Source organism: Chionomys nivalis, chromosome 15, assembly GCF_950005125.1.
Source record: "Chionomys nivalis chromosome 15, mChiNiv1.1, whole genome shotgun sequence".
Taxonomy (NCBI): domain Eukaryota; kingdom Metazoa; phylum Chordata; class Mammalia; order Rodentia; family Cricetidae; genus Chionomys; species Chionomys nivalis.
Genome location: NC_080100.1, coordinates 28,931,959 through 28,949,433, shown reverse-complemented (window position 1 = coordinate 28,949,433; position 17,475 = coordinate 28,931,959). Strand labels below are relative to the sequence as shown.

Below are 17,475 nucleotides of genomic sequence, written 5' to 3'. Positions count from 1 at the left end.
TCCATTATTGATGAGAAAAGTGGCTAAGAAACAATAGATACTTCATTCTCATCCCTTTCAGGCAGAATTATTCAGTGTAGAAATATCTAGCTGGTCGGCCAGGAAGAGTTTGACACCGATTTAAACTAGATATAAACAGAGTTGTAGAGAGAGGGGCAGACTGACTTGTCAAGTGAGAATCTTGGATCATGTTCTGTTGGGTCATCTTCTGGAAAAGAAGGCTAAAGTTTACAACTGTACCAAGAGCTTTTGCTCCTGCAAGTGTGCCAAGAAACTATAAAAAATATGCTTTATATGACAGAAACCTTCTAGTCCCTAAATTGCTTTAAAAAAAAAACTGGGTAAAAACGATTTTCTGCTTTTACTTTTGTTATAGGGGCATTTTAATAAGAAGCAGCCTATAAAATCTGCAAGGTTCTTCTGAAGAGTAACAGAGGAAGTAGAAAGCATTGCTAACATTAAAAATTGCTTGTCATATATCTGCTTTTATAACATAGTTTCTGAAAAGCTCTCCTACGCCTATTACACTAAGCAGAGAATTTTATTAATATTTTTAAAGTCTTAAATATGCAACCTCTTTAATCAATGGTTAATTTAATCAGTGATTAAATTACATTTTAGTTCAAATTATAGGAAAAGAGTCTTACTTAATAAGAAAATAATTGATGTCATGATAGTTGTCCTAAAATTTGAATATATGTTAGGAAAATAAATTGTAAAGTTATTTCCTCTAATAACTCAAATAAATACAAAGCCCTAATTACTTTTGAATGGGACATTCTGTTTTCAAACTATTAGCTCAGTCAGACTGTTTGATTGTGAACAAAACAAAATGGAATGCTTTCAGTCTCAGAAGAATGAGGCTTTTCTTAGTGCCTAATTAGCTTTCCTTTTTTAAGGAAGAGGGTTTGTTCAGTGGGGCCCCCTCTTCAAAGTAGGTCCAGCAAGCTCACATTGAACAAGGTCAGAGTCAGTAGACATGGTTTCGAAGCATGCCAGATCACATTTCCTTTGGCGGTACAAAAAAACCAGAGAAACTTCTAAAAGTACAGGTTACCCCACAGGCTAACAAACAACTATGCCAATTGCTCCCTGGGGTAGTTCATCACAGTTGAAAGAGTCGGTGCACATAATTACTAGTGACAGGAGCATTTGCCTCAGCCAAATTGATTCAACTACCTACTGAGATTGTCATCAAACAAGAGGGACAAATGCCCTCGCCTTCATTTGTATTTTTATCAAACAAGACTGATGTAGTCTCTTAACCAAACAGTTCACAAATAGTTAATAGAATTTTATAACATAAAGCAAGGATTGTCTTTTAGATACAATGAAACCATGAACTTTTGAGCTTTATTTCAACCAAAAAGTTCTTGGAGTAATGCCATAGCATTGATTCAGTAAAATCGCTGACTTCTCTCTTTACAGTTTATTTTTCTAACAATGGTGTTAACTAAGTCCTAATTTTCAATATTATTTTAATTTAAAACACAATGAAGTTTTACAATTAGATAATTTACAGATTGGCTAATATATTCAGTAGGGATATTTCAGGACCCCATGAGCAAACTTAAACTTTGGAAAGGTAACAAATCAAATATATTAACAATTTTCAATTGGACAGGCCCAGCATAATGAGCCTTAGAGAAAGGTAATAGAGTGCTGGAGATAGCTGGCTTATCATCAAAGATACAAAAGAAAGCTAATAGATGTTTGACACAAATGAAAATCAAAAACAAAAGAAAATTGAGAGGAAGAGATAGAAGAAAAACTACAAATTGTTTCTGTATCTCAGCTCCCAAGGTCTATGAAAACTTGAAGTTCACTCATATAATCTAATGATACATATTAACTGCATAAATTACATATTCACATAAGTTAATTACAATTTTTAAAGTAGAGGCCATGGCTCTTCAACACCTTGCTGACTTTTTTAGCAGTAAGATGAATCAACAATCTAAATGAACAGAGAAATAGTATATGTATTAATATATGTATAGAATCAATGTCATCATGTTAAATAGGCTATAGATTCAAAACAATCACAGTCAAAATTCCAATAAGCTGTATTTGAGATATTTACAAGATGATTTCAAAGTTTATACAAATAAGCAAAAGACACAAAATAGCTAATGCCCTAGTAAAAGAAAAAAGAATACAGTTAGAATAACTGATGCTACCAACCTCATCTTAGTATAGTCCTAAAAGAGAATTCCACAATTAAGAAAATGAAACTGGCTACAGAATTAACGAACACATTAAGAGGACAGGGTAGTTGAGGGCTTAGAAATAAACTAACATCAACTAGCTTACTTATCATTGACAAAGAAGTAATTACAACGCAATAGGGAAAAACAATCATTTCAATAATCAGAGTTAGAATAATTGAGCAAGCACATGCAAAAAAGTAGATACAGAATTTATATTTCTTATAAAACTCAACATAAGGGACTGGAGAGATGGCTCAGAGGGTAAGAGCACTGGCTGCTCTTCCAGAGGTCCCGAGTTCAATTCCCAGCAACCACATGGTGGCTCACAATCTGTAATGAGACCTGGTGCCTTCCTTGCCAGCAGTACATTGTATGCTTAATAAATAAATCTTAAAAAAAAAAACCTCAGCATAACAATTACCATACACATAAATATAAAAGAAAAATTAATTTAAAATATCCCTAGAAGAGAATGTGAGTGTAAAACTAAATGATCCTGAGTATTTAAATATGTATTTTCATACAAATTCAAAAGTGCAATCCACAAGAGAAACAACTAACAAACTGAGGCTCACTAAAACTAAAAATGTGCTGCTTTACCGAAGATATTAACAGCAGGGTGAAAATATAACCAAAGGACTTGAGGAAACTATTTTTAAAAACATATTTAATAAAGACCAGCTATTAATCAATAAGAAAAATCAATTCTTAAAGTTCCAAAGACTTTAACAGACATACTGTTATAGAAGATGGGATGAAACGCACTGGAAAATGTTCTACTACATATAATCATGGAAATACAGCTTACAGATACAAGATTTCACTTCATGACTTCAGGATGACAAACACCCAAAATATTGACACCATCAAATGCAGAAGAAGATATGGAGAGAAGCAACTCTCAGTGCTAACAGAGAGGAACAGAGGAAAAGGCAGTTAGTTACAAAACTAAACATATTCTTTCCATATAAACCACCAGTTGAACTCATTGGTATTTATCCCAAAAAGTTAAAACTGCTGTTCACATAAGCTCCTATTTATAAATTTTTATAGAGGATCAATTAATAATGCCCTGAATTTGTAAACAATCAAAAAAAATCATTCAGTAGTTGGGTAAATAAACTGGTATATTGGAATCTTAGTCACTGCTAAAAAGAAATGAACTGTCAGTGAAAGAGTGTGGAGAGACTTTAAATACATATTATGAAATGCATACAGCCAATCCAAAGGGTCTCTATGCTTTATGATTCCAATAATAACCACTCTAAAAAAGCAAAGATGTGAAACTATGAAAAAGTTTAATGGTTGATCATGTTTGGAGGGTGGAAAAGAGAGATAAATAGGTAATGCAAAGAGAAAAGTTGGGTGTATGACAGTATATTAATAGAATGGTAAATACACAACACTGCAAACTTGTTTGACTCATGGAGTCTATAAAACTGTGACCTTTTGGTGATAGCATGTCAGTGCAGGTCCATCAGTAGTAACAAATGTACTACTTGGATGTAGTGGTTTGGTGATTTGAATGAGAATGGCCCTCATGGGCTCACATATTTGAATGCTTAGTCATCAGGGAGTAGAATTACTTAAGAAGAATTAGGATATGTTGCCTTGTTTAAGTAGGTGTGGTCTTGTTGGAGAGATTGGGTCACTAGGGGTAGTGATATTTGAAAAGCTCAAGTCAGAGCCAGTGTCTCTCTTTCTTCCTGTTTTCTGAAGATTCGGATGTAGAAATCTCAGCTACTTCTCTAACACAAAGAATCTGGATATTGTATGTGATTGTGTTATCTTTGAATTGTTTGACTGCTGAGGAAGGAGCAACAGCTACTAAGAGACATTTGATTATAAATGTTGCTGGATTAATTCAACCTATATATTTTGAAAATGCTTTGATTCCGATATATTACTTTGGAAAAGAGGCTTTGCTTTTGTTTCAATAGGAAATGAGAGGCTGTGGATTCCTTAATGAAATTTGTAAAGGCTTTCCATAATGCTACCTAGTTTAGAGCTTGACAAGAGTCTTATGCTGATCATTTTTGATATTCTGCCCACACATTGTCTAGAAGCCACATCACCAGAAGCCTAAAAATCATGCAGTAATAATAATATTTGAAAGACAATAGCCTTTTTTTTTTTTTACAGTGATTAAGTTTTGACTCTGCTGTGGCACCACTAAGGACTTTCAATGACCTTGTTCAAACAAACACCTTGAAAAGCTACAGAATATGGAAATGGAAAATTAAAGCTAGAACTGAAATATATCAGAACACAATATCAATATTTGATGTCATCAATGGCAATATTTTTAAAATTAACTTTGGTTGTGGTTTACATTATACCATGGTCACTTGCGTACACTAGAGGTGACATGTGTCTCTCATTTAAACACGTGGGCAGTTTCCAGTTCTCACAACAAAATTTTCACCCATATCATTGAGAGCTCTTGTCAACAAAGCATTTGACAGAAACTTCTGGCTTAGCTATCACCTTTATTGAGAATCTTTAGCCCTATTTTAGATAGATATCATGACATAAGTTATTATAAAATTTACTAAGGTTTTGCATATAGACATTAATTAATGTCCCCACAAAAGCATAAAAATTTTCTTTTTCTTAGGCTAACACACTTCATAGGTAAGAATTGTCTCAGAGATGAACCAAGTACAGGAGCTGATACTGATCTTCAAGACAATGTAGAAATAATGAGTAAAATGTGGCAGTTTCCTTTAAAAAATAAACAGGTCTGGCTTCTCAGAAAAATTTTGAGCCACTGGAATATTTATCTCTGAGGTCTTCAAAAATCTGAGTAACCTGGGGAAATATACTTTGCTGTGTTTCCTGAGGAAGGAAATAAAAAGCAGAAAGCATTAAATGAGTGGTAATATACAAATAGAAAATCTGAATGAGTCTGGTCATTTTTCTGAGTGTTCTTATAATTTCTATAACTTTGCTCATTAGTGATATTGTAATTTCTTTGCAGATGATCTTATCAAAATATTATTCATTTTTTAAGTTATTTACTCTTTCCCCTTTTCTTGAAGATATCATCACAAAATCTATCCTCTTGTGTTCCGGAGTTCAACAGGAGTGCTTCTAAGGTTTTATTCACCATAATGCATAACTTTTCTACATTTTAGCCACTGTGACCTTTTGTCATACTAAAAGTGTTCCTTTCATAATTCTTTCCTGTTAATAGCTTTTGCAAAGAGTAATTATAGGATTTTTTGAAGTCTTGCTTCTGTGCCTATTGAAATGACTATTTTCTTCTAGATCTTTTAATATGGTTAATTATATTGATACTCCATTCATACCAGCTTACTCATGTATTCATAGAACATGATCTGTACTATGGTATGGATAATAATGACGGCATACTCATGTTTGTATAAAACTGTGTGAACGTTCAACAAGTGTTGGATTTAACATATTATTTAGAGATTTGTTAAATAAAATTATGTGATAATTGTATTTATTTTACTTATTTATAAAGATTAAATTGACTTCTAAAGTTGTCTTTTCCTTGCTATTCTTGAAAACAAGATTCATATGAGAGAAAAATATAGCAATGCAATTTTTTCTAAAACCTAACCCATAACAATATTTGAGCTTGGCAGAAAATTCATGAAAAGCATTCACCTATTAATTCTATTTTTATTATTTTATCCATTTAGCTTTTGTTTTGATCACAGTTATCAATTGTGTAATTTATAACTTTCGATAATTTAGTTTTTCTTTCAATAATATTTATGCATAAAATTGTATAAAACATTCAATCTTTTCATTCATAATAAAAACTGTCTCTTTTTAATGTCCTTTTTGCAGCCTTGCCAGAGTTTTATTATTTAAGAAGAAAAAAACAACAGATTCTACTCATATCTGTTTTTTGTATTTTCTGCCAAAATGATTAATCCACAAACTCATAAATGCTAAGCAAGCAATCTATCCTTTAACTCCAGCCTTCTTTTTTAAAACAGGATTTATTTATTAATTATTCATGTGTAAGAGTACGTGCAAGTCTGTGGCTATGTTTGTGACTATATTTATGGTATACATGGAGATCAGCAGAAAGTGTTTGGTGCTCTGAGCCTAGAGTACAGGTGTTTTAGGGCTAGCCAATATAGACACTACGAACTGGCCTCTGATTCTCTGAAAGGGCAGCAGGCAAGGCATTTTAGCCATCGTCCTTGTCCCTAACTTCTTAATTTCATCTAGTATGTTCTCATTCCTATGAGCTACCTCACCTTCAACCTCATCTATATTCTTTTTGAGTTGTCTGACATTATTTAAAGCAATAATTGGACAAATATCATGCAAAGATCATTTTCATACCTACTGAGAAATCTACTTGCAAAATTCTAAATGCACAGAATAATTTGTCTTTCTCTATATCACTTGGCATTTAACTTTAAAGAATGGTGATCCAAACCTGTGACCCATAAATTTATAAATTTTACATAGGTGTTCCTCAACTTACAATGTGGTATGTTCTGATAAGTCTATCATAAGCTATAAGTATCATAAGTCAAAGGTGTTTTGTATGCACCTAAACTACAGACTACAGGATATCAATATTATGAGTTAGTCTAATCTGCTTCAAAGCTATTCATAACTCTTCTTTTTGCAAGACAGGGTTTCTCTATGCAACAATCCTGTCTGTCCTGGAACTTTCTTTGTAGACCAGAATAGCCTCAAACTCACAGAGATCTGCCTTCCTCTGCCTCCCAAGTGCTGTGATTAAAGGCATGTGTTCCACCACCATCCGGAGATAGTGATAACTCTTAACATTCTCTGAAATCAACCTACACAAAGCCTGTTTTGCAATACTAACTATTCACTACATTGTGGGCTCCAACTTATCAGTGTTTTCTTATGTATTTTGTATACAACTGGAAATATCATATCTCTGCTATAGTTCGCCATATCAAAAAACTGTGAAACATGCTCTATATGTTGGGCAGAACAGATTCAAAATTAAAAATTCTAAATATTGTTTCCTGAATATTAATTCAATTTTTATTATTTTGTCCATTTAGCTTTTGTTTTGATCACAGTTATCAATTGTCATACCATCATAAAGCCATAATTTTGGTTTGGTGTATATACTAAATTTGCTGAGATTCTCTTACTATTACCATCACTATTTATATTTCTGCGTGTCCATCAGCTATAATTGCATACTGTTGATTTCATGTCAGCTTGAAATACAAAGGCAAAATGTTTTTTCAGGCATTTCCCTACTTCTATACAATGTGTGCCTTGTTTTCATCTGCATATATCTGTGAACCTGAACGTGCAGCTTTAATAATTATACTGTTAAACAATGTACATATTAATTATTAAACTTCTTGCTATTCAAGATCCTCATCTCTTCTAGTTAGTTATTATGAAGTTCTGGGTAACTCTTTGTAATTTTGTCATATTCTGCTTGATATGGTTCAAGTTTCTGGTGTTAAATCTGTGAAAATCTATAATTATACACTCTTAATGGGTGGGTTGCCATATGTATTTCCTTTATATTTGCTGTTTTCACGTTCCATTTTCTTTTTCTGCATATTATTATTTCCATGTTTTTCCATATTAGCAGTTCTCACAGTGGTGTCTAGGAAGTCTGGCCACAGACACCCTTTTGGGAGATCTGTGAAGACAACATTTCTTTTTCTCAGAATACTAATATACCCTTTTTCAGTCTCAGTATTTCTTGAGTGCAGTGGAATTTCCCAGAGATGAACTGAAATGCAATATGACAAGGAACTGACAAGAAAATCCAGCACATAGCAACTCTAGCAAGGATAAAAATATTGAGAGGAATATAGTCTCAAAGCTAAAAGGCTGAGATGTTCTTTATTTCATTTTATGCTTTAAATAGAACTCATTTTAGCATAAATAACACACAAATAAAAAGCACCACACAGTGAGTGAGATTAGCCACACCCAACATCTACATATCTCAGTGAACTTCTACACACTTAGAATGACTACTGAGAAACCATGTTATAGCAGGTTCTAACACATAAACAGTACACATCTCAGTAATACTTAAACACTTAGAACAGCACCCAGAAACCATGTTATAACAGGTACTAAGACATAAACACTACACATCTTAGTAACTCCTATACACTTAGAATGGCCACTAAGAAACCACATTATACCAGGTTCTAACATGTAAGCATCAGTAACTCCTATACAGTTATAATGGCCACTCAGAAACTACATTATACTAGGTTTAACGTGTAAGCACTACACATCTCAGTAACTCATATACACTTATATGGTCACTCAGAAACCACGCTATACCAGGTTCCAACAGAAAAAAAAAATTAACACTTCTATAAATGAAAATATTTTTATTTCCAATATTTCTACATTGAGATTTTATAGATGACTTATGAAATCTACACAAACGTTTTAAGTTTTTCAGACAATCTAATCTGTATATCAGAAAATTTAGTGTTTTAAGGGCAGTGTAACTTGTGATGTATTTTAACTTTCTTTTCTAACTTTTGCTGACTTCACGTATTTCACATTTGCTTCCATATTTCCCCCCTTTCACAACATCTATTGTATTCACTAGATCATCTCTCTATTGATAAGCCTCGAAAAGGCTAATCATTCTAATATTCTCAACATAAGATTGAAATTCAGGTTTAGAAAAAAAATCAGCATTTCTACTTGTTGACAGAAGTTTCTCTCCTACCAGGTCCCAAAGAAACATACGGAGGCTTACTAATTATAAACTGCTTGGCCTAATAGCTCAGAGTTATTATTAACTAGCTCTGACAACTTCAATTATCCCATAGTTTTTGTATATGTTTATCCGTGTGGCTTGGTACCTTTTCTCATTAAGGCATTCTCGTCTTGCTTCCTCTGCATCTGGCTGGTGACTGACTTTCTGCCTTTTCTTTTCCTAGAATTCTCTTAGTCTTCTCATTCTGCCTATACTTCCTGCCTGGTTACTGGCTAATGAGCATTTCATTAAACTAATACAGTGACAAATCTTCATATTGTATAAGAGCATTATCCCACAGTATTTCCCTTTTTTTATTTTTCAAAACAAGATTTCCGAATCTAATCTCCTTTGTTTAGCTTTTTCCCTAACCATTATCTATAACTAACACTCTAAACAAAGATGAGCATCCATAATCCATATTTTGAAAATGTGGGCATAGTTTTCTAAGCTACTTCCTGCTGATTGGGAGTGCTGATAGTCTAATGGTGATCCCCCCAAAAAATTGAGGAATATGGTCAAGTACTGACTGGAGTATTCTGTAAGGTTGGATCATCTTAGCTAGCAGTCTTGACACTGTTCTGGATGTAGAACTCAGAGGAAACTACAATAGAGGTGCTCTGAGACATTGTATCATCTGGGTCCTTAACTCCTATGGAAGATTTTTCAGTGGTTCTTCCTCAAACTTTATTTTTCTTAACTCAGAATGAATCCATATCTACTAATTAAAAAATAACAAACATGGAGAATAGGACACCTTTCGACTACCACTTCCTTTGACCTATACCTATATTAAGTATTCTATATATTTACGTTAAAAAGTTAATTTTATCATCTATCCCTCCTGAAACCTGTTTCAGAAGTCAGACAAGACAGACATGACCTATGAGAAACTCTGGTATCCACTATTAAGATGAGATGGCTTGCACCATCTGTGGCTCCTGTTTTTCTGTTTTCTTTTTCCTATTCTGTTCTATTCTATTCTTTTTAAGAGCAAGCATAGTTTGACACTTGAAAATGAAATCACTGTAAACACAAACATTTCTGAATCTGATATATTACTATAACTTAACCTAAACCACAGAATTCTCTTGAACTGGATTAAAGAACTCTTTTTTTAATTCCCTCATTTGCTATCTATGTATCTGTGTCCCTTCGGTGTTTCTGAATTCCCTCTTCTGTCTTTAAATTCCTGTAATGAATTTGACTCACAGTTTGGTTCACATATTCTTTATTCCACACATACCTCTTAGAAGAGCCCAGAAGGAAGGAATTCTTGTGAAATTTTAAACAGGTTGCCTACTGCCTTGTTACGTTATAGTTATTTGAGGTTATCCTACCTACTCAATTATATCATTAGTTCCTTAATGAGAGATCACTTAACCTATCCTTGAATGGTCCATATTATGAGATACAGGCTTATTCAGAAATGAGAGCAAAGAATAATTCCAGAATTGATGTTTTTAGTTTAGGCAGACTGACAACCACTCCTGCTACCCAGTGACAGGTAGAAAGGAAATGCAGTGAGGGACCCTTGTGCACTCATCTTTCCCACTTCATTAAAGCTCTGGAAATCAAAAGGAGAGATTTCTTTAGGTATAACTTGCCTCTTTCTCTGCTGCCACCTGCCAAGTCATCCTAGGACTTACTGTAACTGTAGCTAATGAAAACTCACAAGATTATTAGCTTATTAGGAGTACTAGTCCGTGTAGATATTCTAAAACACTCCAAACGTTTTCAATAATTATTGTTTTTTTGGTAATACCTGTAATGTATTCTTTAAAAGAAAGATAAGGCCCTATACCTGAAGATACACACACTTTAACCACAAGAGTTAGAAGAATTGAGCTAGAAATGACCCAGAAGCCAACTCCCTGAGAACTAGTTCTTATAGTAGTAATAGAATCTATTCAAGCCGCCAAAAGATAAAAGCAATCAGTAGTCTAATACAGATGTAAATCCTATGAACCACAACAATGCCCAGCACGTCAAGAAACATCCAAGTGTGAAATAGTGGAGTTTATATTTTTAGGGTAACCCAAATGTCCAATTGAACTTCAGACCCACTCAATTGGGAGGGAGGACTCGTGTCTTGTCCTGTACATCTATCCAAATGCATGCAAGGCTGTTAAAGTCACAGACACTAAAGGAGAACCTACTTTTTTTTTGAGTCAGTACAATTTCTAATTATATTCTACTGAATTACATATCCTTATCTATATAGATAAGTGTAGCTTTCACCCCTCATCAAAGAATCCATTTTTGATAGTAGAGACCATTGTAATACTTCATATGTGGTCAAAATGCGGAGAACAACTCAACATGGTGTGTGTAACCCCAATTGATACATTTACACAACTACAATACAACCCCTACACACAAGGCTCAGGGAAAAATCACAAAAGAGAAGGCAGAAAGACTGTAAGAGCCAGAGGACCCACATGTCTGCTGTGAGATAGGGCCTCTGTATATGATGGGAAAATCACACTCGGGATATCTCAAAAATATGGTTGCTTAAACAATACCTACAGAACACCCCGTTGACATGTCAACATCCATGAGGATGAAAAGCAGCAAGTAATTAATTGCTGCTAAGAGATAGAGAGCCAATCTACAGGGAAGTACCCCCAAATAGTTTAGCCTATCCCAAGTAGTCGTCCAGAAACACAGATACATATGAGCAACAACAAATGGACTCAACAAACTGCTTTTATATATACGTATGTGTGTGCAACAATAATTGAAGAAGATGTTATGAATTTGAGAGGAAATCAGGTGGAAGACAGAGGGAATTGGAGGTGGGAGAGAGAAAGGTGAAAATGATGTAAACGCAGGACCCTTGCAAGAAAATCTCAAAGAATGCAATAGAAAAAGAATGAAATAATGAATAGACTCTTGGGATACAGCATATCTGTTACACATAAAATAAAAGCATTACGTTTTAACAATGACTTTATTTATTCTATTTTTCTTTATTTTCACAGATACATGTTTCCATCTTAGCTTGCATAATAAAGATGTAAATGAAAATGTAATTTATAAATAGTTTATTAAGTTTACCTTTCCAAATTTGTGACATGTCTATCTTCAGTTTAGATCAACAAATAATTATAAAATGCCTCTTGCCTCCTAGGTGGAATATTTGGCATTAAAATGTGATAATGAATAAATCACATTCTCTGTTTTCATTCTTATGGAGGTAGAGGAGGAAATAAAGGACACCTAAAATGATTATATTGATATTATGTGGAAAATCTCTGGTATGAGGCATTGCTATGTTTACTGAGAGTGCAGGAATGAATTCCATGTTTACATACTGACATATTAAAGAAGAATAGTGAGGTAAATAAATATTGTACATTCTGTGTACTCTTAGAAATACTAAAAAGGTAAAAAAAATTATCAGGGACTGGGGCCATCTAGTTAAGATAAGAACCTTCTAACAGTTGATAATAATCTGAGAGCAAAGTTGTAGTTAGCATGGTTCAAATGGGCTGCAAAGGAATTCTATAATTTTGTATCATATAGCTGCTTCTTCATAAAATATAAAGTTCCATGGTCAAAATAATCTACATTTCAGGCATTCATGTTTACAATTTTAAACTCAATGAAAAATCTTGAACTCATCAAGCTAATTCCATGTTAACTAGGCATTTTTAAATGCACCTAAATTCTAGGTGTTTTATTATTTATTACCTATTGCCATCCCATGCTACCCATGTATTTCACAAAATACTTTGTGCAATATCGAACAGAAACTATATGGTGGCTAATAGGTTTGTCTTTTCACATATATGTTGATAATTGGACTTTATTTGTAATTCAATAGGAAATCAACGCCAGTGTTCCAGAAGGAAAATAGGGACCGTAATTCAGCCTACATGTAGGATAGCTTGAAGGGGAAATATGCAGGAGGTTGGAACACCAGAGAGGAGAATTCACTCTTGGAACTGTTCAAAATACAAAACTATAAACATATGTTTTGGAAATGTTTCTAGATTTAATAAATTCTATGATAATATACTAGGGAGATTTCTTTGAAAATCTGTAACAGATGCCAGAAAGAGCACTATCCACTTTATCATCAATTAACATATATGTGAGATCTCCAGGGGGCACTACACTTGTATATAACAACCAAAAACAAATTACAACAGCCTTGCCTTGCTGTCAAACTGGAGGATAAATGATCGAGATAAAAATAATTAATTTCAAGTGGATTCAATTACTGTAGTCAGTCACTGCTCAAGTATTTAATAAGTACCCATTGGGTACAAGTCATTTTGTGAGGTTCTTGTAAAAACCCATAATTATATTAATGACAAGAGAGTTTTTCATGACACAGTAATATGTAATTCACATGGGAGACTGAATGAAATCTCTCTGGTTTAGCTCTTCTGAGTCTTACTAATGGAGACATCCATTAAATAGTTATACTAAGGAGCCCATCAATGAAAAAATCTTTATGTATGCCATCATTTGAGAGGATATTGAAATTATTTATTCTAAAGCGTCAGAAAACTCCTATGTCCATTCAATCATAAAGTCTAAACACAAGTTTAGTACAAGTATCTGGCACTAAGCAAGCACAGAGATAAAACAAAAGCAAAACTTCCCCAAATTCTTTTTTGTGTGGAGGTTGAATTCTGTTAATCATGGTAAATCAGAACTAAGAAAAGGTAGGGATTATGTGTGTGGTAAATGCAATGGAAAGAAATGAGGCAAACAGAGATATTGAAACATCCAAAGAATTAGGGAGAAAAACATTCCTGAGAAAATGTAGGAGAAGCTCATGCCCTGTGGTAGGCACTTCTGTAGCTAAGTTCTGTAGCTAAATAACAAAAAGAAGCAGAGGAAACGGCGTGGAAGAAGAGTCAGATGCAGACAATGTAGGGCCACACCAACGAGTTGTCACCTAACGGAATGTGGAAGGCTATAAGTTTATTGAGGCTTTGAGAAGCACATCAGGAGTGTGTGTGTGTGTGTGTGTGTGTGTGTGTGTGTGTGTGTGTGTGTGTGTGTGAATGAGTATATTAAGTATGAATTCATTGCTCAACCCCCAGCTGGAGATGGGGGGAAGGCAACTGCATATAAGAGGAGTCAGGGCTGAAGACAGAAAACTGAAAATGGAAGACAACATCAAGGGGAGAAAACAGAAAGACAGAATCAGCTACTGAGCTCTGAAAGACACCAGATTTAAACGGTCAGGAAGGGAAGAGGAAGTAGACTGGGTAAGAACAAGTAAGCATACAACACGGCAAAGTGTCCCACTGAAATCTCTTTAAAGAAATGCTTCAAGACATTTCAGGGAGATTTTAGCAAACACTTCTGATAAATCAAGGAAAATTGGAGTCGAACATTGATAAATACTCTATAATTGTAGAGATGGTGAGGGCTCACCTGTTCCACCTTGTGAGCCTGTACCTCCTTGACAGGAGGTCAGAGAGTTGAGCTTATTTTGGGTCTTTCAAAGTTGTTGGAAACAAATGTGGCCACAAACAAGAGACTCTGACCTAGCGTGTAGTTAATTATAATTTGGGTATAGAGGTGGATCACTCCACCTGAACCAAAGGTCAAAGGTTGGAGAATTCAAGTCTATTCCTTATATCATGTTAATGAAGTCTGTGGCCTCCTCCCTTCCCATATGGAATTTAGTCTATAAGCATGTGGAAAATAAAGGATTCAGGGCTCAGTATTCATTGAATTTCCCTCCCGATGCTGTTTTGTTTTTCTGCATGTTCCTTTTGCTTAATAATTCTAATCCTCATGATCCTACCTTGAATTGTTCGAATTTCATTGAAGGTGGTCCCAGTGAGAGATTATTGATGACTTTGACTAAATCCCCCAAAATTTTAATATGGATTAAAAAAAGCATAATCATCATTACAATGGATGTAATAAAAACAAATTTGGAAGTAAATATAGATAACTCTTTAAAGCAAATGTTCAACAAATGAGAGGCTAGAAACACAACAGTTACTTCGAAACATAAATGCTAATTTATGAAAAGAGACAGTGGAGAGCTGGGCTGTGATGGCAATTGCCGTTAGTCCCAGCAGTCGGGAGGCAAAGGAGGAGGATCTTGGTGAGTTCGAAGCCAGCCTGGTCTACAAAGCAAGTTCCAGGATAGGTAGGACTGTTATTCATAGAAATCCTGTCTTAAAGAGTTGAGAATAGAAGGAACTGAACATCGAAAAGGAGTTTTAAAAAATTAGATAAGTTAGAAAGGGTCATAGGAGTTAACCATGAAAGAATAATTGACTTCAATCATTTCAGTTTTTGATATTAGCAAATAGTTTCCATCATAGATAAATGAGTATACAGATTGGTTTATTAATGCCAAGCTTATTAATGTCATGATTCTGCTCTGAGAGGTCTGGGGGCTTAGTTTCTTTAACACCAATAGGAAAAAATGTACTGAACAAGGAAAAAGTCACAAAGAATATAAAAATTTGAGTTTAAAATATATCAGATGCTGGGTCTTGAGGTCGATTGATTTCCAATTTTCTGGGAAATTGTCATATTGATTTTCAAAGTGACTGTACAAGCTGGCACTCCCACCAGCAGTGGAGGAGTGTTCACCTTACTTCACATCCTCTCCAACATAGACCACCATTAGCGTTTTTAATCTTGGCCATTCTGACAGGTATCTCAGAGTCATTTTGATATGCATTTTCTTGATTGCTAAGGATGTTGAACATTTCTCTAAGTGTATCTTGATCATTTGAGATTCTTCTGTTGAGAATTCTGTTTAAATCTGTACCCCCTTTTTTAACGGGATTATACCACTCTTGGGCATATACCCAAAGAATGCCCAACCATATCCTAAGGATACTTACTCAGCTATGTTCATATCAGCATTATTTGTAATAACCAGAACCTAGAAACAACCTAGATGCCCCTCAATCAAAAAATGAATAAAGAAAATGTGGTATATCTACACATTTGGATTATTATTCAACGGGAAAAAATGACATGAAATTTGCAGGCAAATGGATATAACTAGAAAAAAGTCATCCTGAATGAGGTAACCCAGACGCAAAAAGACAAATCGGGTATGTACTCAGCCATAAGTGAATATTAGCTGTAAAGCAATGGATAACCAGGCTACAATCCTCAGCCCCAGACAAGCTAGGTAACCAGGAGGACCCAAAGAGGAACAAATGGATCTATCTCCCTGGGAAAAGGAAGTATATGGGATACCCTGGGTAAACAGAGGGAAGAGTAAAAGAGAGGGGATTGGGGAATGGGAACATGAGGGATAAGGATGATAAAATTGTGGGCAAGACAGAGAAGGAGAATGATGGGGGAGCTATTTAGATAGAGGGGGAAGCAGGGGAGACAAGCAGGAGTAGAAGAGGCAGGGGAAACTGTGGTTGGCATGTTAAAAAAATTTAAAATGATGAAAAAATATATCAAATGCTTCGTAAGAAAATCATTAACTTTCCTTCTTTAGAGGAATTTTTTTTTCCAAACAACATAGACTCTCATTCAAACATGAATAAAGAACAAAATAGTAAACCCATTCCAACTAGGAGACAGTTTTTAGTGATGCCTAGTGCATAAACAGGTGTTCTGAATATATGATGTACTTCGAACATAAATATTCTATTTAGGTAGTAAGTAATGTATGACATTTTTCCAAAATAAAAATTACAAAATATGGAGAAAGATTTCTTCCTTTACTCTGGTGGCAGTCATTAGGTGAGCCAAGATGAAGGCATATAAATACATCCAGGAACTTTGGAAGAAGAAACACCCCAACTTGATGCACTTTTTTTCTGAGGATCCCCTGCTGCCAATACTACCAGCTCTAGACACAGCCTGGAGCTCCCTGCACCACCGGTCTGATAAAACATGAATGCTGAGATACAAGGCTAAGCACGGTTGTGTTATATACAGAATTTGTGTCTGTCATGTGACTGCAAATGCCCGGCTCCTAAAGGTTCAACTTACAGCAGGCCCGGCTATCATGGCATCAACCAGCTAACGTTTGCCCAAAGCCTCAGTGTGCTGCTGAGGAAAGAGCTGAACCCTGGGGGACTTGGAGAGCACTAATTTTTTACTGGGTTGGTGAAGATCTCACAGACAAATTTTTTGAGGTTATCCTCATTGATCCATTCCATAAACTATCAGAAGAAATCCTTTAACCCAGTGGGTCACCAAACCAATGCACAAACACAGAGATTTGTTTGGACTGATGTCTGCTGGTCTCGGCATCTATGGCTTTGAAAAGAGCCACGAGTTCTATCACACCATTGGTGGCCCTGAAGCCTGAAGAAGGCACTCTCCAACACCACCATTACCGCCAATACATGTAATATTTGTAAAATTCATACCTGGTTAACAATTTAGGACAGTCAAAAAAAGGACAAAATATGTTATGGAATCCTTAACAAGTAGTTGTTAGGGAATACAACAGTGTATATGACAAGGTAGGGAAAAGTTTATTCTCTGCCATGAAAGGTGCTTTCAATATATTTTGTTTCCAAAACACAGAGTGCCCTAAAGGGGAGAAAAGAAAAAGGGGGAAAAAAA

General features: G+C 34.8%; 1 pseudogene; it reads left to right on the top strand.

The window, feature by feature from the left end:
• Positions 1 to 16,651: 16,651 nt before the first annotated feature.
• LOC130887133 (60S ribosomal protein L15-like) lies at positions 16,652 to 17,215 on the top strand (annotated as a pseudogene).
• The last annotated feature ends 260 nt before the right edge of the window (positions 17,216 to 17,475 follow it).